Below are 17556 nucleotides of genomic sequence, written 5' to 3' on the forward strand. Positions count from 1 at the left end.
AAGAAATAAGAGCAAATCAAACTCAGGAAATGCGTCGGTTGGAGTACAATCAAAGGACATCGAAATCAGTGAGTCAGAAAAATGGTATGTGGATTCAGGTGCAAGTGATCACATGACCAGTCGAAAAGAATGGTTCACTAACTATGAATTATTTGAAACTCAATTACCAGTACGTATTGGTGATGGTAAATATATTATGGCTATTGGTAAAGGAAATATAAATGTTCAAGCAAAAATCGGTGATAAATGGGTTGACAGTCATTTGTCGAACGTTTTACACGTACCTGATCTTAAGGTAAATTTGTTTTCGTGTGGAGCATGCCTTGACAAAGGTATAAAAATGGTGACAGACAGTGACAGCTGTATATTTAAAAAAAAAACAATCGTATAGTTGCTATAGGAGTTCATGTGAATAAAATGTTTTCAATGGTTCTGAGAACAGGACCATTACAACAGGCTGATAAAGCAAATATTGCAGTTAAAAATCTCACATTACTAGAGTGGCATGAAATTCTAAGTCATCAGAATGTTCAACATGTTCGAAACTACTTGAAACATATGCGGATTTAATTTACAGAAACAAAAAACAAGTTTTTCTGCGAAGCGTGCGTTTATGGCAAACAACACAGAGAGCCACTCACACTGAGTAATACTAAAACTACAAAACCAGGTCAGTTAATTCACAGTGATGTTTCTGGACCGATGGAGGTAAACTCACTTGGAGGTAAACGGTATTTTGTTATATTCAAGGATGATTATTCCAATTATACATATGTCAATTTTATAAGCCAAAAATCAGAAGTTAAAAATAAATTTGAACTATTTTTAAATACAGTCAAAAATCAGTTAAATTTCTCAGTAATTACTTTATGAAGTAATTGTGGTCTGGAATATAAAAATACTGAAGTAAAAACCTTATTGGATAAATTTGGAATAAAACATAAGACGAGTGTACCATATACACCTCAGCAAAATGGGAAAGCAGAAAGATCAATGCGAACAATTGTAGAAGCGGCCAGAACTATGGTATACAGCAAAAATTTGTCTAAGACACTTTGGGCAGAAGCAGTGAATACAGCCGTATATACAATAAATCGTACAGGAAACACAGGTCAAGAAGGAAAAACGCCTTATGAATTATGGTTCAATAAAACACCAGACATAAATAATTAAAAAATATTTGGTAGTGAAGTCTATGCACATATACCAAAAGAAAAACGAAGAAAATGGGATCAGAAGGGAAGAAAAGGTTTTTACGTTGGATACTCAGAGGAGACGAAAGGATATCGTATATGCTTTGATGGAAAAGAAGTTTCATTAAGTAGAGATGTCATATTCAAAGTAGAGTCAGTAAACCCATTAACAGCTACAGAAGTAAAAATCAGAAATGAAGAAGAAGAGGAAGAAGTAAATTCGGAAGGTGAAGCTGAAGATAAGGAAGTCAACAGCGACGACGAAGAAAAACTAGACGATGATAATCAGATGCCAGTAGCAGTAGAGGATCAACAACAGATGATACTCAGAGACAGAGGAAAACTCAATAAACCTATTAGGTATAGAGATGCATTTTTCTCAGCATGTAATGACTCACTTACATATAAAGAAGCTATGACAGGTAACAATGTAGACAATTGGAAGGCAGCAATGGACGACGAAATGTTATCATTGCAGAAAAATGAAACTTGGCAATTAGTAGATTTACCAATAAATAAAAATCCAATAAATAATGGGTGGATATATAAAACTAAGTACAAAACAAATGGAGAAGTAGATCGAAATAAAGCTAGGCTAGTTGTAAAAAGTTCATGGGATAGATTTTCAAGAAACGTTCAGTCCAGTAGTGAAATACGATTCAATTCGAGTAATACTTGCGATAGCAGCAGCCACAAAATTAATGCTCAGACAATTTGACATTAAAACAGCGTTCTTATATGGAGATCTTGAAGAAGACATTTATATGAAGCAGCCAAAAGGTTACGAAGATGGAACACAATTAGTATGCAAACTTCAACGGAGCCTATATGGGCTGAAACAGGCACCCAGGTGCTGAAACAAAAAGTTCAAAAATATGCTGATGAACTTTGACCTAAAGAAAACAAAAGCAGACCCTTGTGTATTCGTAAGCAATAAAAATAATCAATTATTAATTGTCGCTATTTTTGTAGACGATGGGCTAATCGCAGCAACAAACAACGAGCTGGTGGACACAATGGTGAACTACCTAAAGGACAACTTCGAGACGAAGGAAGGTGAACTTGATCATTTCTTGGGTATTGAAATTGATCAGAGACCTGATGGTTCAATTTTCATACACCAATCTTCATATTGCAAGCGAATTCTAGAGAGGTTCAATATGGAAGAAGCCAACGTCCTGCATATTCCCACAGATTCACAACACTCATTAGATCCAAATTTGTCAGGATCATTGGAAGCAGGGGAAGTTCCATACAGAGAATCAGTTGGAAGTTTGTTGTATCTAAGCCAAATAACAAGGCCTGATATAACTTTTGCAGTAAATCTCGTCAGTCATTATTTAGAAAAGCCTCTGACAATTCATTGGAATGCGGTGAAACGTATATTTAAATATTTAAAGGGGACATTTAATTATGGTTTAATTTATGATTCTAGTGTAACACCAAAGTTGCGTGGATATAGTGACGCAGACTATGCCGGTGATACAACAAAGAGACGATCAACATCAGGATTCATTTCCATGATGGGAGATGGAATCGTGGCATGGTGTTCACAAAGGCAAAAATCGGTAGCACTTTCGACTACTGAGGCAGAATACATAGCGCTGAGCCAATCGATACAGGAACTTACTTGGTTGACGCTACTTATCAGTGATCTTCTGGAAACACAGGGAGATACACCGGTTCTGTATGCAGACAACCAAAGCGCCATCAAACTAGTGAAAAATCCAGAATACCATAAGCGAACAAAACACATTGATGTTCGCTATCACTACATTCGTGAGAAGTTCAGTGAAGGGATGTTTTCTCTGGAGTATGTGCCAAGCAAGGAGCAGTTAGCTGACATATCGACTAAGCCAACTCCACGACCAAGATTCGAAGAACTCAGGGAGATGTTGGGAATTAGATATATTAATTCTAAGTGAGGGTATATAGTTTAAGGGGAAGTGTTGAACGTAAACAACACAACCTGTATTATGTAGATTATAAGCAAATTATTCATACTGTAGTACAGCAGACGCTGAATAGGCATTTTATATTTCTATAGCATATTCGTTCTATGTAGTAGCCTGTAGGACGATTAGTCGTTGCTTTATATTACGCCTCGGAGCACTATAGTTATTCATATCAATATACAAATTATTATATTATAACATATATCCGATCTTATTTTTATTTACCTTTAGCTTCTGTATATCTGTATACTTCAACAATAATGAAACGAGTATTCGATGCCAGACTAGTACTCGATTGAAGGACTTAATGCAAGGCGAGTATTTGATTCAAGTCGAGTACTCGTAATTAGGTACAGTACAAGTATAAAAATATCTTAGTCGAATTGAGAAATTTTTTCCAAAATCAAGTACTTGACCAACACTATTATAATTATTATAATAGTACAAATAATGCTCCGTATGGTAGCTTATTATTATTAAATTAAAATGTGTGTACTACAACATGTCAACAACTACAGTTGACATCAGGTTCTTTTACACTATAATGCATTGATATACATGCACTTGGTTTCTAGGTTGACGCCCTAAAGTTGCATAAGGGGACTATTATAATACAAAAGTCACATTGAATAATACTGTGTAGTATTAGACTATTATGAAAATAGTTGTATAATTAAATTTCAGATACAATCAATGATAAATCAGTATTAGAGGATGTTTATAAAGGTATTTACTTGAAAATACGTATGTGTGTTATTCCCCCCCCCCCCCCCACACCAGATCTTTGTTCTAGATCTGTGCCTGTAATATACACCATCAAATTAAATGTCATATTCTGTTTGTTATAAAATTTTGAAATAATACAGCAATAATAAATGTCCGAAGAATCTCATATTAAGAAAAATATTAAGAAAACGCTGTCAAATTATAACTATAAAATGAAACCATTTAAATATTTTACATAATATTACAGTATTCATTCAAACAGTTCAATTATGTTCTAAAATATTACAATATTTCAAAATTTGATGCAGAGAATTTCATAAGTTTGAAATTGAAATGTATCTACCTATTTACTATCGTAACTTATAATTTATTTTTATTTTTTAGTAAACCTAGGTACGTATTTGTTTTTGTGAATTAAGTTTTATTCATTGTTTTATAGATTATAATATGCTATAGTTTTGTAACTGTTCACAGATTAAGGTATTTAAAATCATCCTATTAAAACAAGTTACTACTCTTAACTCTTATAATAAGTTATAGTAAATCGATTACAGAAATTATATTTTAAAAATGTACAGTTTACTGCTGTTAGTCTGTATACTTATTATGATCCAAACTATAAACATTTTGGGTACACGAACTAAATAAATATAAAGACTATTTATAAGAAACAAAAAAAATACAACACATGCAAGTGGCTCTGTTGTAAAATAGTACAATTTTGAGTGTACCTATCGTCATTGAGTAGATAACGGAATGGATTTTTTTTATTTTAATTTATGTGTTAATTTAAAAATAAATTAAAAATAATTGAATATTCTATTGATTAGTTAGTTTTAATAGAATTAAATACATTTTTAGGTTCTGAGCAGATCTATGCATATATTATTACCGCAATTGATCATACAAAATAGTAAACGTTTCCATTAATTTTCAAAATAATCATGAAAACATAAAACAATTAAGCAAAAAGGGATTTCGACAAAATCGAATTGGCTTTTTTTGTTTCTCCCTTATGTTATTCAAAATAATTTTATTGACTGTATTTTTTTACTAAACGTTTTTATTATAATTGTTAGAAATGTTACCAATTTAAAAAAATGTGGAGTGTTTTTATGCTATTATAGGCATTTATACCTATTTTTTATTTAAGTATGATAAAAAACGTTTTGCTCATTACAAAGCTTGACAGTTAAAAACCAGATTTCTCTTAAGATATTCTTACTACAAATGAATAATATCGAAAATACTTATTCTTTTTAGTTTTTATAAGCCATCTTAAATCAAAATTCGTCAAAACTATGAAAATTTCCAAATGTTGTACCTTGTGAAAAGTTAACTATCAACAATTTTTTTCTTGGTACCGTCATATCAAAATTCAAAATAAATACAATTTTTTTCTCACAATTTACGAAATATTCCAAAGTATGCTAAATGAGTAAAATATTCTCTAACCCATGAAATATTCTCAAATATGCAAAAAATTGAATGAACCGTCCACATTTTTTACTCTCATAAGACTTCATAGACCCAGTAACAATATTTAAAAACATGTAAATCCGGTCTTTACTAATGAGTAGTGCCAATTATCCAAATCCAAGTTGGCTAGCTCTGTCAATGTATGTTGAAGTTTTTTCATCAATCAAACACTAGCTCAATCAAAAAACAAAATATTGGAACCCTTAAAAATTACACTTTCCAAATTTTAAAAACAGAAAAATCATAATATGCACAACAAAAAATATAATACAGAATTATAGGTCTACTAGAAACAAACACATTTATTGTAATCTATATATTACTTGTTTTTATAGGAAATAACGACGGTAAGACGTATTTATAGGTTTTATAATAATATGTCTTATTGAAGGAAGTAGGTACAAATATGGATATGAAGGGTATCAAAAGTTGGAACATCTTTATAACTAGATATAAGTTACAAAAAAACTTATATTTAGTTCATTTTATTACAACATTTCTACAAAATCCTGAGAAAGTATCGAACAAAATTTCGCAACAAAATGTTTTGGAAATAGCTAGATATTGTATTAAAATAATTTTATTTTCATGTTCACAATACTAGAATTTTTTTATATTGAGTGATTACTGTAGTGTGATTGTTTATTGATCTTAATCCCAATAAACTCATAATAATATAATATATTAAGGGAATTCCATACCGTGATTTTCTGTTTTTGTCTAACACACGCGCGACATAGGATTTTTGACAGATTCTTTGCCAAATATGTCAATTGATCTAATGAAGTGATGAGAATTCTGAAAACAGATTTGAATTCGTTGTCAAGTCTACTTGAAATCGACTTTCCCACAGTTTTGATTTTTTGATTTTAGCTTCTCCAAAAATTGAAATACAAAAATATTTAAATACTCTTTTTTAATATGACGTTTTCTGGAATTTGGGGGATAATATCAAAAATGTGGGAAAATCGATTTCAAGTAGACTTGCCGACGAATTCAAATCAGAATTCTTATCGCTTCAATAGATCAATTGGAATGTTTGACAAAAAACACGTCTAAAATACTATGTCGCGCGTGTGTTAGACAAAAACAGGAAATCACGGTATCGAATCCCCTTAATTGTAGTTGTATGTTGTAAATGGTTATTATGTTAATAACTAAATAATATTTCTAACGTTGTATTGATAATAATAATTTAATTAAATTACAATTTGATATGATAAGTTAAATTAATTAATATAAAAATTAACATCGCGTAAGTATACCTAATTGTTTGTTTGTATTTTTTTATTTAGAAAAGTTAGGAAGTACGTAATATATTTTGTGTTTTTTCTTGTATAATAAATTCTGTAATAAATTAGAACCTTATAGAAGGTTTGCCTATAGAAGTTAATTATATCAATAACTATCACACATGTATTATAGACATTCTACATTTTTATCTTTGTTTTATGTAATAATAATTAAAACAGAAATTATAAAAACTAAAAATAATTAATAAGTATTTGGAAATCAGTATTTTTTTTTACACATACAGATACTTTGAGAAAATATTTAAAATACTTTGTTGAAGCACTTTTATATAAAATATTTAAAATGCCTATTTGTGTAGGTATTTAAAAAATATTTAAATACTTTACAACACTGCCTGCAGCATGTTATTTTAAAAATACTAATAATTATTTATTTTAAAATAAATGTGACTCTATTGAAAATATGTTTAATTTAGTTTTATATAGTTATTATTTTTTAACTTATTATTTTTTATTATAACTTTTTCTAGAACATATTAGTATGTATATTTTTATTTTTATATTTATTTTGTTTTATTGAAATGTATTATTTTAATCTGTGTTAGATTTCAAAATAAAATTATTTGGTTAATTATTTGGTTAATTGCTTTCTTCCATAAGCTTCAATGTCCATTTGTAGATAAATAAAGAAATTGAAGATCAGAAACGACAGAAACATTAGTGCATGATGTTCGTTAACTTTTAAATTATGTATGAGAAGTTGTTTTCCAAATAAGTCACGTTCAAAATGAATTTTGAATCACTGATATTTTTTATGCTTCTATATAAGAATATAATCTAATGTGGATTCCATAAACTAAAATTTAAACACTGTTTAAATGTGAAGCACATGAAATGAAAAGGATATTTTTAAATATATTGGTACTATTAAGTAATATGCACATAGTACCTAATATAACATAGGTACCTAGTCAATTTTTTTTTATATCCACACGTCAGCACTCATACATTTTTATTACCAGAAGAGAAAACCTATGAAGTCCATCACATTAAAAATCACAATCATTTCATATTGTATGTTTCTAATTATATTATTATCAACTTCGGCACATTAAACATTTTTTTTTTCAGATAATATATGTAAGTATATATTATGTATAGTATTATATTTCAATTTTATCTTGTTTTGGAATGACCAAATGACAAATTAAAACATTTTGTATACTCATCTTTAGTTTCTCAGTAATGTCTGTTAAAAAACTGTTCTTGAATAGTTAAATGTGTTGATTGTTCTATTATGAGTTAGATCACATCATGGTAGTTGTAAATGGTTTATGTTCTCATTTATAAGAAACACAGTTTCGATCATTAAAACATCAAATTTTTTGCAATAATAAAACAATCATGTAAATAATTAATGAACTCAACAATTGACTGCAATATTCCATAGTTTAGAGTTTTTGAATGCATTTATTAATTACAAACATTTGATTCATTGATTTTAATTAACATTGCATTTTATTCAAAAATGGTATGTTTTCCGGGTAAATCGTTTTCCGATGAAAAATTTATTTTTTAGTGCAATTATAAATACACTCACATTATATTGAATATCAATAGGCATTGTATTGTATATTATAATTTAAAATATAAATTTAATTAGTTATTCAATTATTGACTTTTTAATTACCTAAAATGTTACTTTAATATTTCTATTATAACAATATTATTTTTCTTTTTCGGTAAACTCAACATACATCATTGCCTCCAGTTTTCTATATCAGCTGCCTTTATTCTCCAGTCTAAACATTTCCATAACGATTACAAAATAATTCCTTACTATATCGTCCCATCTCAGACGTGGTTTTCCCAGCGGTATTTTTCCAGTATGATTTTATTATTATTATAATTTATGTGAGTGGATTCTGGCTACGCTAAGCATGTCCAGCCCATTGTAATCTTTAATTATTTATCGTTTTTAGTATACCGGGTTGGTGGAAGAGCGTTTCTAATACATCAGTTTTTCTTATTCTCCACTTACCACTTAGCAAGTATTTTACTGGTCCAAAAATATTTAGCAGTTTTTCCTCTCCAAAACTAAGAGTTTTCTTTCTTCATTAATGGCCATGTCTCAACTCCATAAGTAATTACAGGTCGTATTAATGTGATGTATAATTATTTTTTCAAATCCTTTGAAAGTGATAGTCTTAATCGTAGCAATTTTGCAAGACCATAGAGGCATTTAATTCGTGACTAAATTCTTAACCCTATTCCTTTTTGATTTCAAATATCTTTGATACAATATAGATACTAGGTATTTTAATTGTTTTGGTTTTTTTGAGATTTCGGTTGTTGATATTAAGAGTTGAATATAATATCAAGGTGTCTCATCTTCCTACGACCATGTAGTAATCCGTTTTTTTCTATGTAATGTGAAGTCCAGCTTTTAGTTTTGTTTTCTCCATTTGACATAACATAGATTTTAATACGTCTTATGATCCATGATCATCAAATCATCTGCGTAAGCCAGCCGTCCTATGAACGATTCCTGAAATTTAACTCCTTCTTGTTCATCTCCCTTTATTACTTTATCTACCACTATATCAAAAAAGATAGGTGACATAGTGTCCTCCTGTCTTAATCCCGAAATAACTAGTATTCAGTGACCTGGATATGAAATATAATATAATCAATTCTTAGATTGTTTGCATGAAATAAATGTTTCTATGAAACCAATAGACCTTTTAAACAAATAGATTTTAAAATATTTCGTTTTGCGTTATTTTTTGTTCAATAAAATTCTATGAATTACGTTTCGCGTTATGTTTTAATTAACGGTATATAATACATTTTGTTAATTGTTATGTTTTGTTTTACGGTATTTAATTATTTTTGATTATCACTTTCCGTTATAATAATGTTTACAAATTTCAATCGTATTTTGTCAAATATAACGTTATTATAACTTTGCAAGCCCTGGTTGATTTGTTGTTTCTGTGTCCGTCCACAGTTATTATATGTTATTAAAAACCTAATTTTATGATTTCTCAATTGCTATTAAATATTGTAGTATATTATGAATGAGAGATTTTTGTTTTATTAAAAAAATACCTAGGCATACTATGAAAACAATTATATTCTTAACTAATATTATTCTTTTTATTAGCATGGTATTCAAATCCTTAATTTGTGATTTGAAATAAACTATCACCCTTCATCCTTTGAGTCTTATAATTTAAGTAATTCATGGCGTAAATATTTCAAGGAATAATTCTTATTTTTCCTCTCTTGGCATATGCCTGCTAGGCTTTATATGTGTTATGAGACTTTAACAAAGAGTCGGCTATAAATTTATTTTGTATGGGTCTGATACATTTTTTCGACATTCAAATGCCCAACACCTCAATATTGTCCGACACCATTTGCGTGACACTACTTTAGCCCGACACTACAGTTGCCCAACAATACATTTGCTCGAAAATACATTTTACATATTATTTTTATTGTACGTAATACTAATATACCATTATTTTTCGTGGCTCAGCTTGGTGCAGTGGCTGAAATCAATCACACGACGTGATTGATAGTAAGTAAAATCCGCTGCCATTAGTTCTCGGATGGGTTAGGTTAGGGTATCCACCAGGGTTCGTAGAGTGCAAAACATTGCCACACATTCATGTATTCATAATCGACCGTACCAACCGTTCCAACACTGTTATTCCAACCCTACCAACCTTACAGGCTATGACCTCAGTCGTCAAAGTCTTAAACCATCATAAAAAAATAAAATGACTAGACTTTTTTTTAACTCAAAAGCTAGATTTTTACTTTAATATTTATATATAATATAAATATGCCTATAATAGTATAATCTATTTTAATTAATTAAACATATTCATTTGCAGTAAATATTGAAGGTGCGTATTATTTATTAATTTTAATATACAATAGATACATTATAATGCAAAATATATCTAACTTATTTTATGGATGTTTAGATTCTGAATAGAGCTGCAATATAAATTTCTGATATTCTTAAATTGTATGAAATTAGAGCAATTTTTAAATTTAAATAGCTAAAAAAAAATTACGACTTGATATATTTTTCATATTTTTTAAAACAGAGAACTTATGAGGAACCATTATATTATATTACAATAGAAGTTACCATTTTTTATTTTATAACATCTTCCTTTACTTATATGAAAATAAATGAAAATATCACTAAATAGCACAAAAAGAGCTCAAACATTTCGTGATGATGTAAGTGATAATTTCCATTTTGTCATGTGTAGTAATAGGGGTTACAAATATACTATGGTGAACATTACAATTCTGTACGGGTAATTATATTTGAACAGGGTAAAAAAAAATTTATTTGATTTTTTCAAACGTAAACCCCGAGGTTTTCCTTATTTTTTGTATATTTTACATGCTCTAAAAGTACCAATTGATATCCAAGTTAATACTACTAGAAATCACTTTTAAATGTGTATATCGATGATTTTTCTGCAATATAACGTGTACATTTTAAACAAAAAAGACACACAACATTATTTTAAATAAATGCATTCATCTCATCTCCGATCTGAATTCATAATCTAGTATTTATGAAAAAATAATAGAAAAACCAATAAAAGAACAAATTAACTAAATAGCGGTCCATAAAATATATTTTTCAAAATAAGCTGATCAACAGTATACGTTGAAAATCAATTTTAGTTGAATATCATTGATCGGTGAATTCAAATTTCAATTTATTTCGTTCAGAGGAAACACCTTTTTTAAATTATTTTTTTTTGATCATTGATAATATTTTTTTTATTGTAGCCTCTGTATAGAAGTTTCACTTAAAAACACAGATATTTCACTCTGCTAGTAGTGTAGTCTACTTTCGTGTATAATTCATCATTAAGTTATTATATTAGGTATGTGTGAAATTTGAATTTAATGATCAATTAACAACTCAAAAATGTACTTCTTGTCATTGGTGGTGACATATTTAAATATGTGTATGTATTATTTAACAGGAACACTCTTGGGAAGTAAGCAACATTTTTGTAGTTCTTTATTTTATAGATCTCAATTGTTTATTTTCGATTGAAAGAATCTTGGTATATTTACAGAAGTAATATTCTTTTTCCTCAAAATTGTTTTTTTAATCCATTGGAAATCATAAAAAGCAAAATCTTTTGGAACACTGTTTATTGAAAGCTATACATTTTGGAACTCTTTCTAGAGGCAACTTTCTGTTGACGCTAAAAATGTGATATTTTTTTGATGAATTTTAAAACCATGAGTAAAACTTTTGTTCAAAATAAATTGTTTTTTTAAGGACCGGGACAAATAAGTCTTATTGCTCCTTCAGGGAGTGGATTTAAAAGACAAATTGATTTTTTATGGAAAATTAATTTGTTTATTTTCAATAGAAGTTGTTATTATTTTATTTTAAAATAATGACCACATCAAATTTAATTTAAAATATTTATATTGATTGTTATTATATTTTATTTAAAATTAATATTACAGTCTACAGATCTAAAATTGAGAAGGTCAATTTTTTTATGCACTTGTAAATTTTAAATTTATGATACGTAAAATATTCTGCTATACAAATAATATATAAAAGATATTAATTTTATTTTTGTAGTTTATATTATTTCGTATACAAATAAAATTCACATGTTCCCAGTTATTTAAAAGAAAAAAATTAAAAATATAATAGGTACATAATAATTTTTATTTCATATAAAATCATTTTTTGTTCATCAACAGACAAATTGGACTTTTAAGTTTTAAGTCCATAACAATAATATACTGAAATTAAAAACTAAACGCACATTTTTATCATGTTTCAATGATACGAAGAGGTTCATTAGATTTTTACAATAATATCAACACCGGCTTATAGTGAATAGCAGTGGGTTTTCATTCGGTAGTTTTTTTATAAAAATGGTAAATAATATTTGAACAAAAATGATGTTTTACTTATAAAAAAAATTATGTACAGCATATTTTTATTTTATTTCTTATTAATTACGTGTACAAAGACAGTGTACTGAAAAGTACAATTGGTCGGCAAACGGCATTATAATGCAACGTAATATAAAACGCCGAATTGCATAAACAAAGTACAAATATATTGTGTTTTGACAAATATCAATAATTTCGTTATTCATAACGAAAAACGATGAATAGATAAATTGAATAATAACATTGACTATATCGGTTGTCGATACAAACACAAAACAAATGATACAAAGTGAAGTACGACTGTTTAGACCTGGTAGATAGTTGAACACAATGAACGTCCGAAGCTGGCGAGGACGATGTTTCCCGTGGAGGAAGTTGACGGTTTACTGTGTTTGGTGCAGAGTGAAACGTATGTAATGGAAAAATTCACAATCAATATGGCATCGATATGCAACGAAGTTACTTAAGTGTTCTACACTTCTATGGTTAGTCCGGGAAGAACTTGGTAGTCTATGTACAGGGACGACAGACCCCAGCACATCCGATTGTAAGTCAGAAGGTGCTCAAACCACGAAAGTCAAAGTGTACCGGACCAAACATGTTCGCAAACACTATAGCGTAGTCGGCCGTACTATATTGAACAGCGCGTCAATGCTTACGGTCGGACCCAGCACGATCAAAACGATAATACAAAGGAACGGCGACACAGCCCTGAACGATCGCAGAATCGACGGTGTTATTAATCGCATTGGTTCGAGATCGTTCACCTCACATACAACGTGAAACTAGAGAAAAATACTTTAACGCGTACCAGGCGAAGGTAAAGCATAAGCAGACAAAAGCACACCGAACGTAGAAAATGACAGCGGATACAACAGTTACAATGGCTGTTGTACGTCGCACACGTGGATGTGATGACAGTTTTCCGCCGCTGATAAGCCTCAGCAGTGGCTATTGGTCAAGACACAAACAACTGTTACGACACAGCTATTCACCGGCGCACAATGGCGTGCGTGTGAGCGTATTCTGTACCAAACAAAATGTAAATTAGCCAGTTTCAATTATGTATTTATTGTGTAAACAGAAATTTGGTTTAGCACTAATATTTATGATTCTCAATTGGGCTTAGAATGTTATAATGTAATAGGTGTGATAGAAGTAATTTGTACAAAATAAATTGTCTTCAAAAGTTATTCCCGTTTCTTATCTAAGTATTGAACAACTGTACTTAAGTATAAATTATTTTAATAAACCGTTTATAGTTGGTGGTATATATTTACCTCCTAGCTCTCCAGTTCAATCCTATGTAATTTATTTAAAAATATTTAAGAATCTAGTTAATGGTTGTGAAACTCAGAGTTCGTTTTTCTGTGGAGACTTTAGCCTACCTAATATAAAATGTTCTAATGATAATTTTGGTATTACATATTCAATAACTACTGGTGACAGAACACTATTCCAAAAAACGTTAATCCGTATAATCCCGCCAGCACTAACGATTAGGAATAAAAAGGTTACTAATCTTCTTTCAAAACATTTTAGCTCTGTTTATTCTCATCGGTTTCTCCTCACTTATTGAATTATCTACCATATAGTTGTTTTTTTATTTTTAACTAAGTTCATTCGGGACTAACTAAATTGCGTGGTAACAAATCAGTGGTTCCTGCCGGTCATCCAAGTGAATTTGTATACATAATACTTTCGTCATTATCATTTACAATATGGGTTATTTTTCGAAAATTATTTGATGAAGGTATCTATCCTAATTTATACAAGCGTAGTACAGTTACTCCGGTACTAAAGTCCGATGGTAATTTCAAGATTATCATTTACAGACCTATATCAATATTAAGCCATATAGCTAATTTTTTTGATTCTTTAGTATTTTTATCTATTATGCCAGCTATTATTTCGGTTTTAATTGAGGTGCAACATGGTTCCACCCTGCCCGTTCAACTACCACTAGAAATTTTTACTAACTATGTAATTGATGCGTGTACTAAACGTACACAATTTGACGTAATATTATACACTGATTTCACCCAGGCTTTTTATTGTGTAGATCATTACTTATTATAACATTTTATATCATTTTATAACATTCTGAAAGAATTTTTTTTCCCAGAATCTAGATTTTTACTTTTATCATGATATATATAAATATGCTTAAAATAGTATAATCTGTTTAAAATATTTGAATTAATTAATCATTAAAATTTACAGCACCTATTGATTATGGTACGTACTACTTATTTATTTTAATATGTAATAGGTAGATACATCATAATGTGAAAAGAATGTAACTTTTCTCTTAGATGTTTAGATTCTGACTGTAGTTAAAATATCATTTTCAACTATTCGTTATATTTAAAAAATTCATACACATTTTAAATTTAGATAGTTATAAAAAAAATATGGCTAAGTTTATGTGTTTTCAATATTTTATAAGACAGCAACTTTTGAGGAACCTTGTATTACACTTGTATTTTAGTTTACCTAATAACATAAGTTCTATTTTACTTAAATCGAAATGAAAATGAATATATCTATAAAAGGTACAAATAGAGCCAAAATATGTTGTCATGATGTAAAGCGTGATATCAGAGTTGATCGTCAGTCGTTGGTCTGTCGAACCGAGTAATTGGTGAAGACGTTCCAGTGTACTCCGGCGTATACACTCACCAGAGCTTGAAGATCACAGCGGTCGGCATCGGGATGAGCGTCGAGTCTGGCTGTTTTGGCAGCTATCGGTGGTTTTGGGTCCTTCGGTTGTTGGTTTGAATACTTGAATTGTGCTGGAAGTGTGTTGACGATTTGAAGGATTGGAAAAGACTAGTGATTGCATTACTGATTTGCATTGAGAATGCATTACTTTATTTGTGGTTATTCTGTTCAAACTAAAGTTCCTGTCAGCAAAAAAAAAAAAATTTAATAGTGATGTGGGTTTTAGTTGATTATGCTTTTAAAATTCAATAGATCTGGATACAAGTTTCCGGGGTGTGTAATGTTTCTGGCTGATGTGGTAATTTTGATATAATGCGTTTTGTTGCAAGCGTTATTTTTTTAATTTCCTCTTCAAAAGTAGGAACATGTGATGATAGTCATATTGAGTTGTTGTTAACATACCAACCGCATCCTGAAATTTGTCTTAACATCTTACTTTGAAGTGATTCAAGTTTTTTCAGGTTTGTGAAATAGACATTGGAAACCCAATATGGTACAGCGTATAATAGGATTGTAAGTCTTGTGTAAATACATTTTTGTCTTAATAAGAAGAAGACTTTTGTGGTTGAGCAGGGGAAAGAGTGAACATTTTGATGGCTTAAATTGTTTAGTGATACCTTTGATGTGTTTGGTGAAGTTAAATTTTTTGTCGATATGAATATAAGTATTCGATGGAGTTTGACCAATTTATCTCCTGATTTTGCGGGCGTAAAGAAGAGTTTTATTTGAAAAAAGAATTGCTGATGTCTTATGCGGGTTTACTTTTATTTTCCAGGCGTGGAACCATGAGATGGTTAGGTTAATTTGCTTTTGTAGTTTGTTAATCGCTGATTTTTTGGTCGTGCTAATAGCGTAAAATAGAGTGTCACCGGAATATAATGCGATGTGTGAAGTGGCATATCATTTACGCAGATTACGAATAGGCGGAGTGACAAACAAGAGCATTGCTGTGCTCAGGCATGGATAGTTGTTGTTGAAGTCAGAGTTAAATCTTTTTTACTAGAAAAGTTCAATGGGATAAGAATGACTTTTAGATATTGATAACTTTACAGCGGTAGTCGCATTTTGGTGAGTTAAAAAATTAGGCCTTCGTGCCACACTTTGTCAAAAGCTTTTTTCACATCCAAGAGTACTACTGCTGTTTTCGTTTTTGTTGGTGTTTAAAGCTAGAATACCAACGACGTAGAGAATCTGAGTGTTGTGCTATGTCGAGGCCTAAATCTAAATTGTTCTTGACAAATGTTTGGCAAAGTATAAATCTTGATTCTGTTTAATAATAGTTATATGAATAACCTGGATTGAAGTGAAAATATCTGTGAGATTGGAGATGAAGTCATTGATTTTAACATTAATATATACATCAGGAAAGAAATAAGATAAATTCATATCTAAGGGAAATTCAGTCCAGTTCGTTAATTGAGAGGGGCCAGGTGGAAGAATTTTTAAGGCTTTGGTTTGGATATCTAGTTGAATTGGTATATGGTTAGTACTATCAGTAGTGATAGTCCATCAGAAATGTTTGTTAGCTGATGGTAGAGAGATCTAGTTTTCATTGTTGCTAAATATAATATGCCAGGTTGATGGTTTAAATTATCTGGATATTATGTGGGAGAAGCTTAATAACAAAGCTACGTCATATCTGGAATAAATATAACTTTAAAGTAAAATACCAGCTTGGTTACAAGATAGGCTTCAAAATATGATGTTAATAGCTTAAGTCGTCTGCGATGACGGTCTTGCAAGGAGTATCTCTGCTATGGCAACATAGTAACATTGAGAAGTTTAAAGTGTCGAAGAAGATTGAGAAATAGAGACTGGTGTAAAATTGGAGTTTTTATTTGAAGTAGAGTGGGTGAAGCTTTTGGAGTTGATGGAATTGACGGATGTGAGAGATTTCACAGCTCTGTGATTCAAGTTTAGTTTAACTTCGCTTGCAGAGTAGAAATTTGGTGCATAACGCAATACAACTTTTTGTTGTCTGTTCATTGAAAGTGAAAACGTATGAAATGTAATTTGGTCATCTGTCTTGAATTTTTGAATGATTCTTAACACTTCAGTGTACACAGCCTGGATGTGGAAAGCATTATTTGAGAATTTTGAGTTGATAAGGGTTGAGTTTTGGCATGATGTGAGAAGCAAAGGGTTTCCATTGATTAGTACTATGATACGTGGTATGTAGGGTTAAGATGGATTCGTAGTTTTGGGCTCATGGTCAGATATGGTGGACTTCTGACTGCTTGCCGAGTTAGAACT

This window comes from Metopolophium dirhodum, chromosome 2 (assembly GCF_019925205.1).
Source record: "Metopolophium dirhodum isolate CAU chromosome 2, ASM1992520v1, whole genome shotgun sequence".
NCBI lineage: Eukaryota > Metazoa > Arthropoda > Insecta > Hemiptera > Aphididae > Metopolophium > Metopolophium dirhodum.